Here is a 13,272-nt window from a genome sequence, read left to right on the forward strand (position 1 = left end):
TTGACTGGGTTACAGAGGCATGAGGAGATAAAATCACTGACTTTCTTTGCCTCACCTTCTATATCGTAGATATAGGATTAGGTGTTGAGAAGCGTGTGTTCCGAAGGCCGGTTTACAGTGAGGATTTCAAAAACACCTAGAGTGCAGAGAGATACTTCGCTCAGCATTTCGTGCCAGCTAGTCTTTGAATACATTGCTTTGAACAACTCCAGTTCAATACATGGCTGAAGAATTCCATATATGAATATATGTACATCAAGGACAGTGTTTTGTTTTTTGTTTTTTTGTTTTTTTGTTTTTTTGTTTTTTTGTTTTTTCGGAGCTGGGGACCGAACCCAGGGCCTTGCGCTTGCTATGCAAGCGCTCTACCACTGAGCTAAATCCCCAACCCCGTTGTTTTTGTTTTGTTAATTTACCAAACTTATGTTTTTTGACAGTTTCTGGGCTGCTCATTTAGGGTTTTTGTTTGATTGGTTGGTTGGTTTTGATGGTGGTGGAGATTAAACTCAAAGCCTTATAAATATACTTCCATACCCAAAATTCTTTGAATGGACCTTCCAGATGACTATTATCTTGGGATGGGAGAAAAGAATTCAAGGAAGGAAGACCTTTCTACACGTAGATTGGCATCCGAGACAGTTCTCATGAGAGAAACAGAGTGGGAGTAATAAACTACCCACCGCATGTTCCGTGAATGGCTATGTGCACTTCTGTCTTGATTTATTAGGGACTTCTTTCTGTGATTATGTAAAGGTCAAGTCTAGCATAATCACCAATTCCCAGAACATTGGTGCCAAGCAGCATATTGCTCTACATTATATCCTCTGCTGAAGCAACTGAAGTTTTTCTGACAGAAGCTAGGGTGGGAATATAGATTGTGCACATCATATATGTGTTATTTTTGGAGGATGCTTTAGCATCTAGTCAGTAAACACTAGTAGAATGGTTATAGTTTTTCCAGCACTGTGCTAGGCACTGTGCCCATTGGAGTATACCCTTTTACTAGGGAGGCAAGACATATTTACATGAAATCTGTCACAAGTGTAGATGATCTGGTACTACTTTTTAAAAAAATCACATCTTTATTTATTGTATACATTGGGTTGGTGTGTGTCATGACACATGTATAGCGATCAGAGGGCAGTTTTCAGGAATTGACTATCTTCTTATGCCTTGTAGAGATCCTGGGGTCATCAGGACGTCAGGCATGGTGGCAAGTACTCTTAACCTGCTTAGCCTTCTCGCCATCTCCAATCTGGTGCTTCTTTGTGCACTACTGATGCTAAAATGGAGTCTAAGCAAAAACAATAAAAAAATTAGTTTATTTTTAATAAGAGGGAGCTATTATCCCAAAAAGTTATATAATGTTCAATAATGAAATGTTGGTAAGACTTGGAGAAGGAAAGACCTTTTTCTTTTAAGGTAATAGCATGTTCTCAAGGAGAAAAATATAATGCATGAGGAATAGTGGACTGAACATCAGAAATAGAGTAATAAGATTGTTTCTGTGCCTGAGTGAATGATGCCTGTTCTTGGGAACAGCTCTGGATTTCTTGCTTGGAATATTACCTTTGCTTAAGGGTTCATATCAGGAGCCTGGGACTCTGTTCTTGAAAAGCAGGAAGGCGTCCAGCACAGTGCCTGGCATGTTGTGGTACTCAAAATTTATTAAAGGCAATCAGGAGACAACTGTCTTCAAATACTTGACATTAGAAGCTTTTCATTTTGTGCCTCCAAAATAGCCAAGCCTTTAGTCAGCATTTGTCCATCTTTAACAGTACTTCTCATGTGGTGTCCTGCGTAATGCCCAAATGGCCTAGAATAAACCCTGTATACAGAGATAACAGTTAATGAGGGCTCACTGTGTCATACTCTCACTCTGAGGTGATTGAAGAAAGCAGGGGATAGAACATGCTGTGTGACAACAGCTCTGTGCAATATAGGTATTAAATTTCACATTTTGCATTAAGTGAATCCCTTAGAGCAGTCAGTACACTAGGACAGGAGCTTGGGAGGTGGCTAAGAACACATATGTGAGTATGAGAATTTGAATTCAAATTCCTAACACTCATATAAAAAGCTACATATGGCACCTATGCCACTAACCTCATCATGATTTTAGGGGCCTTACTGACCGACCTAGATGGAACTCTGAGTTTCCGGTCCAGTGAGAACCCCATTTGAAACAACTAAGGTAGAAAGCAGTAGGGCAGGGCTTGGAGTGTGCTCATCTGGCTTCTGGGTGCAGACATCTGTACTGACACACATATGAATGCACCTACATCCCAACCAACCAACCAACCAGCCAACAGAAAGGAAAAAGTCAGAGTGAAGACTTAAACTCTGGACTACATCTCTAAAGCTTTGTCCAGCTGTCAGCTCATGCCGTATTCCTTATGATAACCCTCGTACTGCTATTTTAGATTATTTAATTATATGTTTGCCTGCATGTGTGTGTTATACTATGTGTGTGCCTGGTACCCACAGACATCAGAAGAGAACATTAGATCACCTGGAACTGGAGTTACATATAGTTGTGAGCCGCTGCGTGGATGCTAGGAGTCGAACCTGAGTCCTTGGCAAGATCATGTGCTCTTAATTGCTAAGCCACCTTCCAGCTCCTCTCATTTTATTTTTATTTTTTGTGTTCATTTTCATGTAGGTGTTGCATACATGTGTGTGTTCTCATGTGGAAGTCAGAGGCAGAGGATAACTTCTATCTGTAGGGCCCAGGGCATCAAACTTAGGTCATCAGGCTTGGTGGCAAGTACCTTTTAGCCAGTGAGCCATCTCCAGCCACATGAACCTTAGTTTTAGTTTACTCATTTATTTATTATATTTTTAAATGTAATTTTTTTTTTTTTGGTTACTGTTGTTTTGGAGACAGAATTTCACTGTTCTGATAACAGTTTTAAAGTGAAATACTTCTGTTTGTCTCATTTAACTTTTTTTTTATTTTTTAAAGATTTATTTATTTAATGTATGTGAGTACATTGTTGTTCTCTTCAGACCCTGTTGCTCTCTTCAGACACACCAGAATAAGGCATTACATCCCATTACAAATGGTTGTGAGCCACCATGTGGTTGCTGGGAATTGAATTCAGGACCTCTGGAAGAGCAGTCAGTGCTCTTAACAGTTGAGCCATCTCTCTATCCCTCTCATTTAAAATTTTAATCATGGAATTCTTCCAAAATAAAAATGAAAAGAATAATAGAAAAATTCCTGTGTATCTCACTTTACTTTAAAAAATCATCAGTCATTAGCTAAGTGCCTTTTTGTTTTCCCTCCATTTACCTGTATCGCTATCTACTACCCCAACCCACATAGTGTGTATTTTTGTCTATAAATAAAGTTTCTAGAAACAAGGCTATTCAGTGAAACTTTCTGTGTTGATGAAAATGTTCTGTATTTGTGCTTGCAACTGTAATAACTATGAGTACATGTAACCACTGAGGAATGGAAATGTAGCTGTTAGTATCTGCAGAACTAATTTTAATTTTTATTACTTTAGATATAAGTAGATGGATATGACTAGTAACTACCATATTGCACTCATAAAATATTAATTATAATTTTTTAAAAATTAAAATGTTGAACTTGCCACAGTGCAATGTGTGGAGGTCAGAGGAGAACTCTACGTAGTTCATTTTCTTTCCACCTTCATATGAGTTCCAGGGATTGACCTCTGGCTACCAAAAATGCTTTTCCCCATTGAGCCATCTTGACATTAACGTTGATAGCCCTCTTTTAAAAAAATGTTTTGAGACATGAGCTTGATTTGAAACCTAGGCTGGTCTTAAACATAGGTATGTGCTATAATGCCTGGGTTATTTTTTTTTATTACACTTATTTGTGATGTGTATGTGGAGGGTAGATTGCATATGTGTCATAGCACACATATGAAAGTCAGAGGACAGTTTTTGGGAGTTGGTTCTATCCTTCTACCTTCTTGGTCCTAGACTGGTCCAGGATTGGTATCACTTTTACCAACTGAAGCATCTTGCTGTTCCTTCAATAGGTTTTTAAAGCCCTAGAGATCTTAAGGGTTTTCAGGAATTTTTGTTTTAATATTTTCTTTTCTCCTAGTAATTAAAAAATAGTTTGTGTTGTGACTTAAATGATGTTAAGCTTTTAAAAATGCAGGTTGTAGGGCTGAGAGTGCAGTTCAGTAGTAGTAGAAAACCTGCATAGTGTGTTGAGGCCCTGTCCCCAGCACTGAGGGACAGAAAGTACACACACACACACACACACACACACACACAGTGTATAGTCTGTTTTCTTGTGATAAATTACATTTTTTCTTTCAAGATATATATACAAATAATGCATACTTCTCATTTTAAAATGGCATTGATATTTTTTATGGAATTATTTTTGAGTTAGAATACAGTATACTATGGGGACTGAAAGCTGGCTCAAAAATGTTGCATTTTGTGAGATATTTTAAGTGTACAATATTGAAGTGGGTCCATACTTACAAATTGAATGCCTGCATTCTGTTGTAAATTACAAATGAAACCTATGCTAACTAATTCTCAGTTAAACTACCTTCTAAAGATGCCATTATATCTACCTGGTGAGCTAGCTCATGCTTCTATTTTCCAGCAGATGTCACTGTGGGGTTGCTGTTACTGCTGGACTTGCCTGGCAGGGAAGAAAAAGGTGTTCTTATGGTTTGTGTAGGAGGTAGAATCATACAACAGAAGACCATTTTTATAGGTGACTGTTGTTGCTAAATGCATGGAATTCATAAAAGGTGATTGTATTTGAAGGTTGAGGGTTTTGTTCTTTGCTCTCCTAATGAGAGATGGGCTATGGAAATAAGTTTTGCTGTCTTGGCACTACAGGGATAATTGTGTGTGCAAATGTATTACTGAGCACATCTGTATTCCAGTAGAGTTCTGTGCTGCTGAGTGGTAGTAATCAGCTCATAGGGTGTCTCCTTTTTCTTGTGGGCAGAGGAATGCAAGCTGTTTATGTAGTCTGAGTCAGCCTTACACCTTGGGTGGCAGGCTTTTTGTCTCACTCTCAGAAACATCAGAAACTGTTTTTTTTTTTTTTTTTTTTGGTCTAGGAGACTATCAGGGCATTGTGAGGACTTTTGACTTTTTAAATGCTATTTATTTTTTGAGACAGGGTCTTACTACTTAGCTCTGGCTGGGCCTGGAACTCACAGATAATTCATATATTTCTGCTTCCCAAATGCTGGAATTAGAAGCACGTGTCATGATGATTGGTTGAAATGGTATTTCGAAATTAGAAGGAATCCAGAGTTATTAGTCCAACCTTCCCTGTTTCTTTCCTTTCCTTCAATGCTAGGAATTCGTCCTGGGGTCTCATGCATACTGAGCAAAGAGACACTAAGAGCGGAGGTCAAATTTGAACTCCCAGGTCCTGAAGAGGACATCCTTTCTTTTACTTGTTTGTTTATAGATGGGATCTCACATAGCCCAGGCTGGCCTTGAACTCTTAATGTATTCTGAGGATATTGAATTTCTGATTTTTCTGTTGTCTGTCTCTCCAAGTACTTGTATTATGGTTGTGTGCCACCAATCCCAGTTTGTATAGTGCTGGGATCAAACACAGGCTTAGTGAACGGTGGTTAAACACTACCACAGAGCTGCATCCCTAGCCCCTCGAAGACCCTGTTGTAAAAACAAAAGGTTGGGTTCTGAGAACTTATGCTTTTGATCTTTACTTTTCTTTGATGACACATAAAGACCACGAAGTGTAGTGATGGCCTTAGCATTAAAATTTAGTCTAAAACATCAAAGGTTAGAGTTGGGTGCTCTCATTGGATTTTCAAGTTTTTTAGACTTTTATAAGAAGTTCCTTTGTGGAGTTTTTAGGCTGAAGGCCCTTGAAGTTCTGTAAGCCACTCAGCTCCAGTCAGTCACATTGGCATTTTCCAGGGAGCCTTCAGCCCAAACACTGTTATCTGGAAGGAAATAAATAGATATTTGAACTAATTATAAATCTAAAAGAGGGTGAAAACAACCTAGAAATTAGGCGAGTACAGGTTTTGCCTTATTTAGAAAGGAGTCTAACTATTTTTTTTTCTGTGCCATTGACCTATCTTAACTGTTCTTGTCACTGTTAAGTGACTGACAGAACTTGAAGGACAAAAGCTTTATTTTGGCAAACCAAACCCTCACGGTGGGGAAGACATAGCAGGCCACATTCTGTGGTGGTATTAGGTATGCAACAGCTGGTTATTAGATGGTGCGCATCAGGGAGCAAACAACTTGGACCAGAACTGGAGCAGGGCCTTACCCTATCAGGTCCTAGGTCAGCCAGAGGTCTAGAAGGTCCTAGAAGGTTATTAGATAGGCACCAACTATTCAAATCCAAGGACCAGCTGAGGACACTTATCTCACTTTCAGACTGTAACAGACAACTTCTTTAGATGGAGAATCTTCACAACATGTTATTCAGAACCTAGTTGTACAAAGCTGGTAAGATATGTCAGGTAAAAGCCATGCAAACCTGATAACCTGATGTCCTCAGAATGCGCAAAGAAGAAAAGTGACTCAAAAGTTATCCTCTGACCTCCATCACATGCATGTGCCCCATAGGACACAAGCTCTACTACTTATACATATCACACACACACATACACACACACACACACACACACACACACACACACACACACACACACACACACACAGGGGGGGGAGAGGATAGGGTTGGAGAAATTCCTTTGAGAAACCTACCCTGACTGCTCCAGATAATTACTAATCACTTCTTCCTTTTTGCTGCTTGGGTATTAGATACTTCTTTCCCTGGTGTGTGTGTGTGTGTGTGTGTGTGTGTGATATTAGTCATTGAACTTCAGTGTACTAGGCAGGTACTCAACCACTGAGCTTCATTCATCTCCAGCCTTTTTGTTGATTAATTAATGTAATTATTTTTATGTTATTATTGTATGTGCATGTTTGATGGGGAGGCACATGAGCTGTGAATGGTAAGCTTGCGAAGGTCAGAGGTCAGAGGACAGATGTGTGGAGTCTATTATTTCCTGCACTTACGTGGATTCCATGGCTTACTCAGGTTATTAGGCTTGTTTAGCAAGTGTGTTAAGGGACTGGAGAGATGGCTCAGTGGTTAAAAGCACTGACTACTCTTCCAGAGGTCCTGAGTTCAATTCCCAGCAACCACATGGTGGCTCACAACCATCTTTGATGGGATTCAATGCCCTCTTCTGGTGTGTCTGATAGTGTATTCACATACATAAAATAAATTAAAACATTTAAAAAAAAAAGAAAGTGTATTAAGTTTTGAGATGCTCTTGCTAATTTGCTTAGGCTGTCCTTAAATTCACCATGTAGCCCATGCTGTCCTACTCTGTTAGCCTCCCTAGGGATTTTGAGTATATGCCTGTGGCCTTGCTTGCCCTTTTTAGTAAGAGAGGTTAAAGGCTCTATTGTATCATATTATTTTTATTGTAATAGTTTTGGGACAGAGTCTTAGGTACCCCACTCTGGGCTCAAAACTGCTTAAGGCTGGCCTTGAGGTCATGATTCCCCTTCCCTTGTCTTCCACTTTTTTCTGTTTGAAGAAATATCTGCGAACAGCTAGAATAGAACTCAGTAGAGTGCTTGCCTAGCATTCACGAAGCCCTGGGTTGTATCCCCAGCACTGAGTAAACCAGTTGTGGTAGTATATGCCTGTAATCCTAGCCATTGGGAGGTAAAAACAGGAAGTTCAGTGTTATCCTTTGATGGTCAGCTTGGACTACATGAAACTCTGTCTCAAAACAAACAGATAGATGATGTTAAGTATGATCACACCCGCAACTGCTTGGAGCAACCACTGTGAGGATTGTATGTGGTCTCAATAAAGTTATCCTTGATGAAGTTCAAGTGTGAATAATCAAAATTAGATGTGTAATGATTTGGTTTCCTGTTGATATTTTATTTTTCTTCTAGTTTTTGTGGAAAGTACTGGATTTGCTCAGACATAGACTGTTCAGGGTTTGAGAAAGTCTATACTTTTTGGCAGGAAGAGGTTCTAAGCATCATTATAGTGATGTTATTTTGTCTTGTTTTATTTATTTTATTTTTTGTAGTGTTGGGAATAAAACCCAGGATCTCTTCCTGTGTTGTGTATCTCTGTATATTGTGTACCCATGCCCATCTTTAAAAAAAACAAAACTGTACGGGTCCCAGGGATTGAACCAAGCCATCAGCTTTGGTCGCAAGTGCCTTTACCAACCACTGAGCCATCTGTCAAGATAATTCTAGGTTCTGGTTGTAGTTATTTTCTTTTGAGGATGCAGAATCCTTATATAAACTTTTTGTTTAATCTCTAAGAATACAGAAGGTTGGCTAGTTACTTCTAAAAACAACCTGTGAATTTGTGGTCCTTGTTACTCAAAGTACAATAAAGTTTTAAATTAGTACTCAGAATCTTGGCATTTTGGGACAAAGAATAGAGAGGGATTGGTCAACCAAGAAAATTTCATTTGTGAACAAATGATGAAAATGAGAACCAGGTATTAGAAAATAGAAAAGAAACAAAACCTATGGTATAATTAAGCAGTGTAGTTTATGAGACACAAAGGGAAGCCAAAGAAAGCTAAACCCAGGCCTTAGAAGAATTTCTAAGCCTTCCTCTCCTGTGTAACTTTGGCTCTTATAACCGAAAATGACAGGCTTGCAAAATACTTTGTGATTAATCTATTCAGTTAACCGTGCATTTAATTAATTGATGAGATCATATGTGTTCAGGGTTAATATTATTTGGTTAATATTTACTAACAGTTACTGTTACCAAGTACTCTTTAAGTATCAGCATAGAGTTTTATTCTAGTGGGAGAAAGACAATTTGAAAAAGTATCTAGATTGCTAGATGGTGACAACTTCTATGGAGAAAATGGACACACATAAAAAGTTGTAGGGTATGTGGGTGTGGTTACAGTCTAAATTATGGTAATTAGAGGAAGTACGATAGGGTAGCATTTGAGCAGTGTCCTCTGGGAATTGTAGGAACAAACTGTCAACATTGGGAGTTGGAGTATCATAAGGAAATGGACAAATTCAGCGTACCTAAGAAATCTCCCTATTCAGTAGGAGATGCTGCTGGAGAGGTGACAGGGTTGTTATATAGACTCTAAGCCTTTTAAAGGATTTTACCCGTTTATCTGATAAGTCATCAGATTGGAATGATTGTATATATCAAAGATCTGGCATAATTGTTGTTATTTTTGGGTGGTGCTGGGGATTGATCCGAAGGCCCCTTACATGTTTTACAAATGTTTTATCATAGTCCTAAAAGATTATTTGGCTGCTGGTGGAGAATAGACCAAAGAGTGAGATAATGTAAATTATGCTAACTCACACACTTAGAGATTATTTTGTGCCTTAGGACTGGTGAAAGTCGGGGATGGGGATTTAGCTCAGTGGTAGAGCGCTTGCCTAACAAGTGCAAGGCCCTGGGTTCAATCCCCAACTCCGAAAAAAAGGAAAGAAAAGAAAAAAAAAAAAAGACTGGTGAAAGTCAGTAGGCCAGAGTTACCAACTGTCAGAATAGCACTGTTGTATCACACTTGTCCAGCATGTGGAAAGCTTTGAGTTTAATCCCCAATACTAGAGCGAGAAGAAAAAGAAAAAGAAAAAGAAAAAAAAGGTTTTGAATGTGTGTAGGAAGGGCATCTGAATGGATGAATGAGAGAATCAATCATCTTCAACAGTGCTCCCCCACAATCCCCAAATCAGAAGATGTATTATTATAAATATGCAAAAGGGAGAGCTTGGAAAATTTATACAGAGCAAAGCTTCATAAATGGAAATGCCTGGGTTTTTCTTACTTATAGAACTAACATAGATTTACTTGTTAAAAACATTGAAACTTTTCAGAAATGTGCTGTTGTTATAGAAAATGAAGTTCTCTGTGAAGCCAGTGCTGAAGATAACTGAACAACCCTGTGTCACCCATTTGTCCTCTGTATAGACCAACAGTTCTTCATTGGTTACTTAGTTCTCATACTGTACCAGGCATCTTTCCATGTTTGATAGTTTAACAGTGATACAGTGTTCTAGCCGTAGTTAGTTGTTCCTTATGATGTGATCTGGATTTTTTGTATGTTCATGTATATGTTTCTGAAAGTTAAATTTCTGGAAGTGGAATTGCCAGGGCCAATAATTTTAACTATTAGTGGCGAGTGATAATTAATTATAGAGTGCTTATTATTACTAGTTTTAAGATGACCTAAAATATTCCCTCTTTCCTGTTTTATTGAACATAATTTCAAAGATCATTACACATAATTTTGCTTTTTGTCCTAGAGTCTGAAGTTTCACAGAGGTAAATTCTCCCGTCTTTGGATTTTCAGAAACATCTTGAAAAAGACTCCTGTTGATCTAGATCCAGGTGTTGTGTACTTTCCGTACTCGCATGCTCACAGGAGAAAACCCTAACATCTCTGACATCAGACCATACAGTCCTTGTCTTACGAAACGACTGTGAATACCCAGGCAGCTGTTTGTTAATTATAAGACAGTGAGTGGTCCTAGACTAGGTAGGCAACGCAATGCAAGATCTTTGGTAATATGAATGTAAGAATAGGTAGAGGGAGAGATATAATTTGATGTTACTCTTTCTTTCTTTTTCTGTTTACCTACTTTAAGGTTTAGTGTTTTGAGAAAAAACCTAGCCAGCTAGATGTCCTTCTGTTTTTTAGGGTTACAGGTATGTACCAGCTTACTCTTCTTGGACAAATGCTGGCAATTGATCCCACAGCCCTGTTTGCTAAGCAGATGCTCTGTCTATATCTGAAGACTATATCTGTCTTCCAGTCAGTCTGAATTCTAGGTGTGATCATTTTTCTTCTTTCACATTAGGGTTGGCAAACTTTCTATACAGGATAAGATAAACATTGACAAGGTAAATATTTTGGGTTTTGTAGGTGGTAAGAATTTTTTGTTTTGTATCTCTCTCTCTCTCTCTCTCTCTCTCACTCACACACACACACACACACACACACACACACACACACACACACACACGGCACACGGCACACACACAGGGGGTGGAGGGGAGAGAGAATGATGTAACAGGGTTTCTATGTTTCCCAGACTGAAAGATCCGACTTCAGCTTCTTCAGTTTCCCAATACTCCTACTCACTGGGCTGCATCCCCAGCAGCACCTCCTGTGAGACTTTTCAATGGTTAAGAGGTGCATAAGAGTCGTATGTGGTAGGACACGCCTTCAGTACCAGCATTCTGGAGGCACAGGCAGGTGTATGTCTTAATTTGAGGATAACCTGGTCTACAGAGTGAATTCCAGGACAGCCAGGGCTACACACAGAAACCTCCACAAACAACAGGTATCTGTAATTGGGAATTGCTTGCTTCTTATATTTTCTACCTTGAAGCAGTCATCTAGCCTTGCTAAGGTTGTTTTGGGCACTTTGTGTCAGTGAGGCAGTTTAGAAAGGATGACCTCCAGGTCTTCCAGGGGGTATGCCTGACAAACAACCCTTCTCTCACTGAAGGTCAAATCAGCACCCGGTAAGGCCAAGCTAAATTATTTCTCTTGCTTCTCTGAGGCTGAATGGGGTAGAGCAGGCCATGTGCTTTGTGTGCATACCAAACTGTGAAAAGATGTAATCGTTCTGTCAGCTCAAGGGATTGGAGTTTCAAGGAGACTGTGGTAAAATTTGTATGTGTGCTGTAAATACAGAGAGAAACTTCCCATGTATTCACCCCCCCCATCCCCCCTTTTGGTCCTCCTCCCTATTGTCTATTCAGAGAAATCTTCTAAAGGATACATTTGAGTGTGTTTCAAGACAATAACACCAGATATAAGGAATTCTGTTTGCATAATATATTTTGCCTATTGTAATGGGCCTCAGTCCAACAGAGCTATGCAATAGTTTCCCCTTCTGGATTACTCATGTGTGTGTGTATGTGTGTGTGTGTGTGTGTGTGTGTGTGTGTGTGTGTGTGTGTGTGTGTGTGTGTGTGTGTTCCAGTACATCTCATGTTTACTTCTTTAAAAAACAAACAATTTTGTGTGCATGCCCTGTGCCTATGAGGTCCAGAGATGCCAATTTCCCTGAGACTGGAGTTACCCCAGACTGTGAGCTGCCCGGTGTAGGGAGTGGAAATGGATCTCTGTTTCTCTGTAAGAGTCCCGCCCTAACCATGGAGCTGCCTCTCTAGTCCTTTTGCTCATCCCTTATGATGTTTGTGTAAACAGATGCTGCTTCAGGGAGGGGGCCTGTTAAATTAATCTGGAGATGACAGTCTTCAAGTAGATCTGGCCCATAAGATGTTTCTAAAATTTTCAGGTTCACACCTAAATCTAGATTTCTAGATTTTGTTGGAAGGAAAAAAAAAACCCATAAAATATGGTAATACTAATAATATGCATCCCCACTGAATATTCAGCAGCAATTAAATAGTTATTCCTCAAGCCAAGACAAAGATTCTTTCAGGGTTGGGGATTTAGCTCAGTGGTAGAGCGCTAGCCTAGCAAGCACAAGGCCCTGGGTTCGGTCCCCAGCTCCGAAAAAAAGAAAAAAGAAAAAAAAAAAGATTCTTTCTTCTGGGTGTTTTGAGTCTTGCTATAGAGTGAAGACAGGCTTTGAACTAATTCCATGTGTTGACTAGGAGACCCTCAACTTGTGATCCTCTTCCCTCTGTATCTGCAGTACTAGTGCTGCAGGAATACCTGCCTCAGCCTTGCAGTTTCCATACTGCTGCCTTACCTCCTCCCCCAAAATTACAGGGGTGCTGGGGGAAAGCATAGACTTTCTTTCCCTCCCTCTCTCTACCCTTCTCCCTCTGTACTCCTGTTTTGTTTTTTTTTTGACAAGCTCAAAAAACCTAGGCTAGTCTCAGAACTTCTGTGTATCTGAAGATGACTTTGATTTTCTTGTCTATACTGCCCAGTGCTGGACTTATAAATGTACCTGTTTTGGTGAGATCATTGCATTTTATTAATGATTAGGGGTAGAAATAGCATTTTCTATGTGCTTCCCCATGCAGTTTTGCCAGAGGGAGGCACTGGACATTAGACTCTTGCTTCTATAAGATCTATCCTACCTAATTGAGCCATAGAGGCTTCCCTGCTGGTTATGAGCTGACATGCTGACAGCCCTCTCACCTAAGAAACTGCCTGATTTTTTAATAGCAACAATTAACAGACTCCTCCTTTGTTTCCAGAGGGGAAAGAAGGGGGGTTCCAAACTGACTTCCTGGATGGGGCTCACTTAAGTGAGCAGTTCTCCATTTTGTGAAGTTACATAGAATGAGAACTACCT

At 39.5% G+C, this 13,272-nt stretch overlaps 1 protein-coding gene across 8 annotated transcripts in view; it reads left to right on the forward strand.

The window, feature by feature from the left end:
- The window catches only part of Ambra1 (autophagy and beclin 1 regulator 1), a 188,797-nt gene that overhangs the window by 44,743 nt on the left and 130,782 nt on the right, over positions 1–13,272 (forward strand). The window lies entirely within an intron of this gene.

The sequence above is a fragment of the Rattus rattus genome, chromosome 5, assembly GCF_011064425.1.
Source record: "Rattus rattus isolate New Zealand chromosome 5, Rrattus_CSIRO_v1, whole genome shotgun sequence".
Taxonomy (NCBI): Eukaryota; Metazoa; Chordata; class Mammalia; order Rodentia; family Muridae; genus Rattus; species Rattus rattus.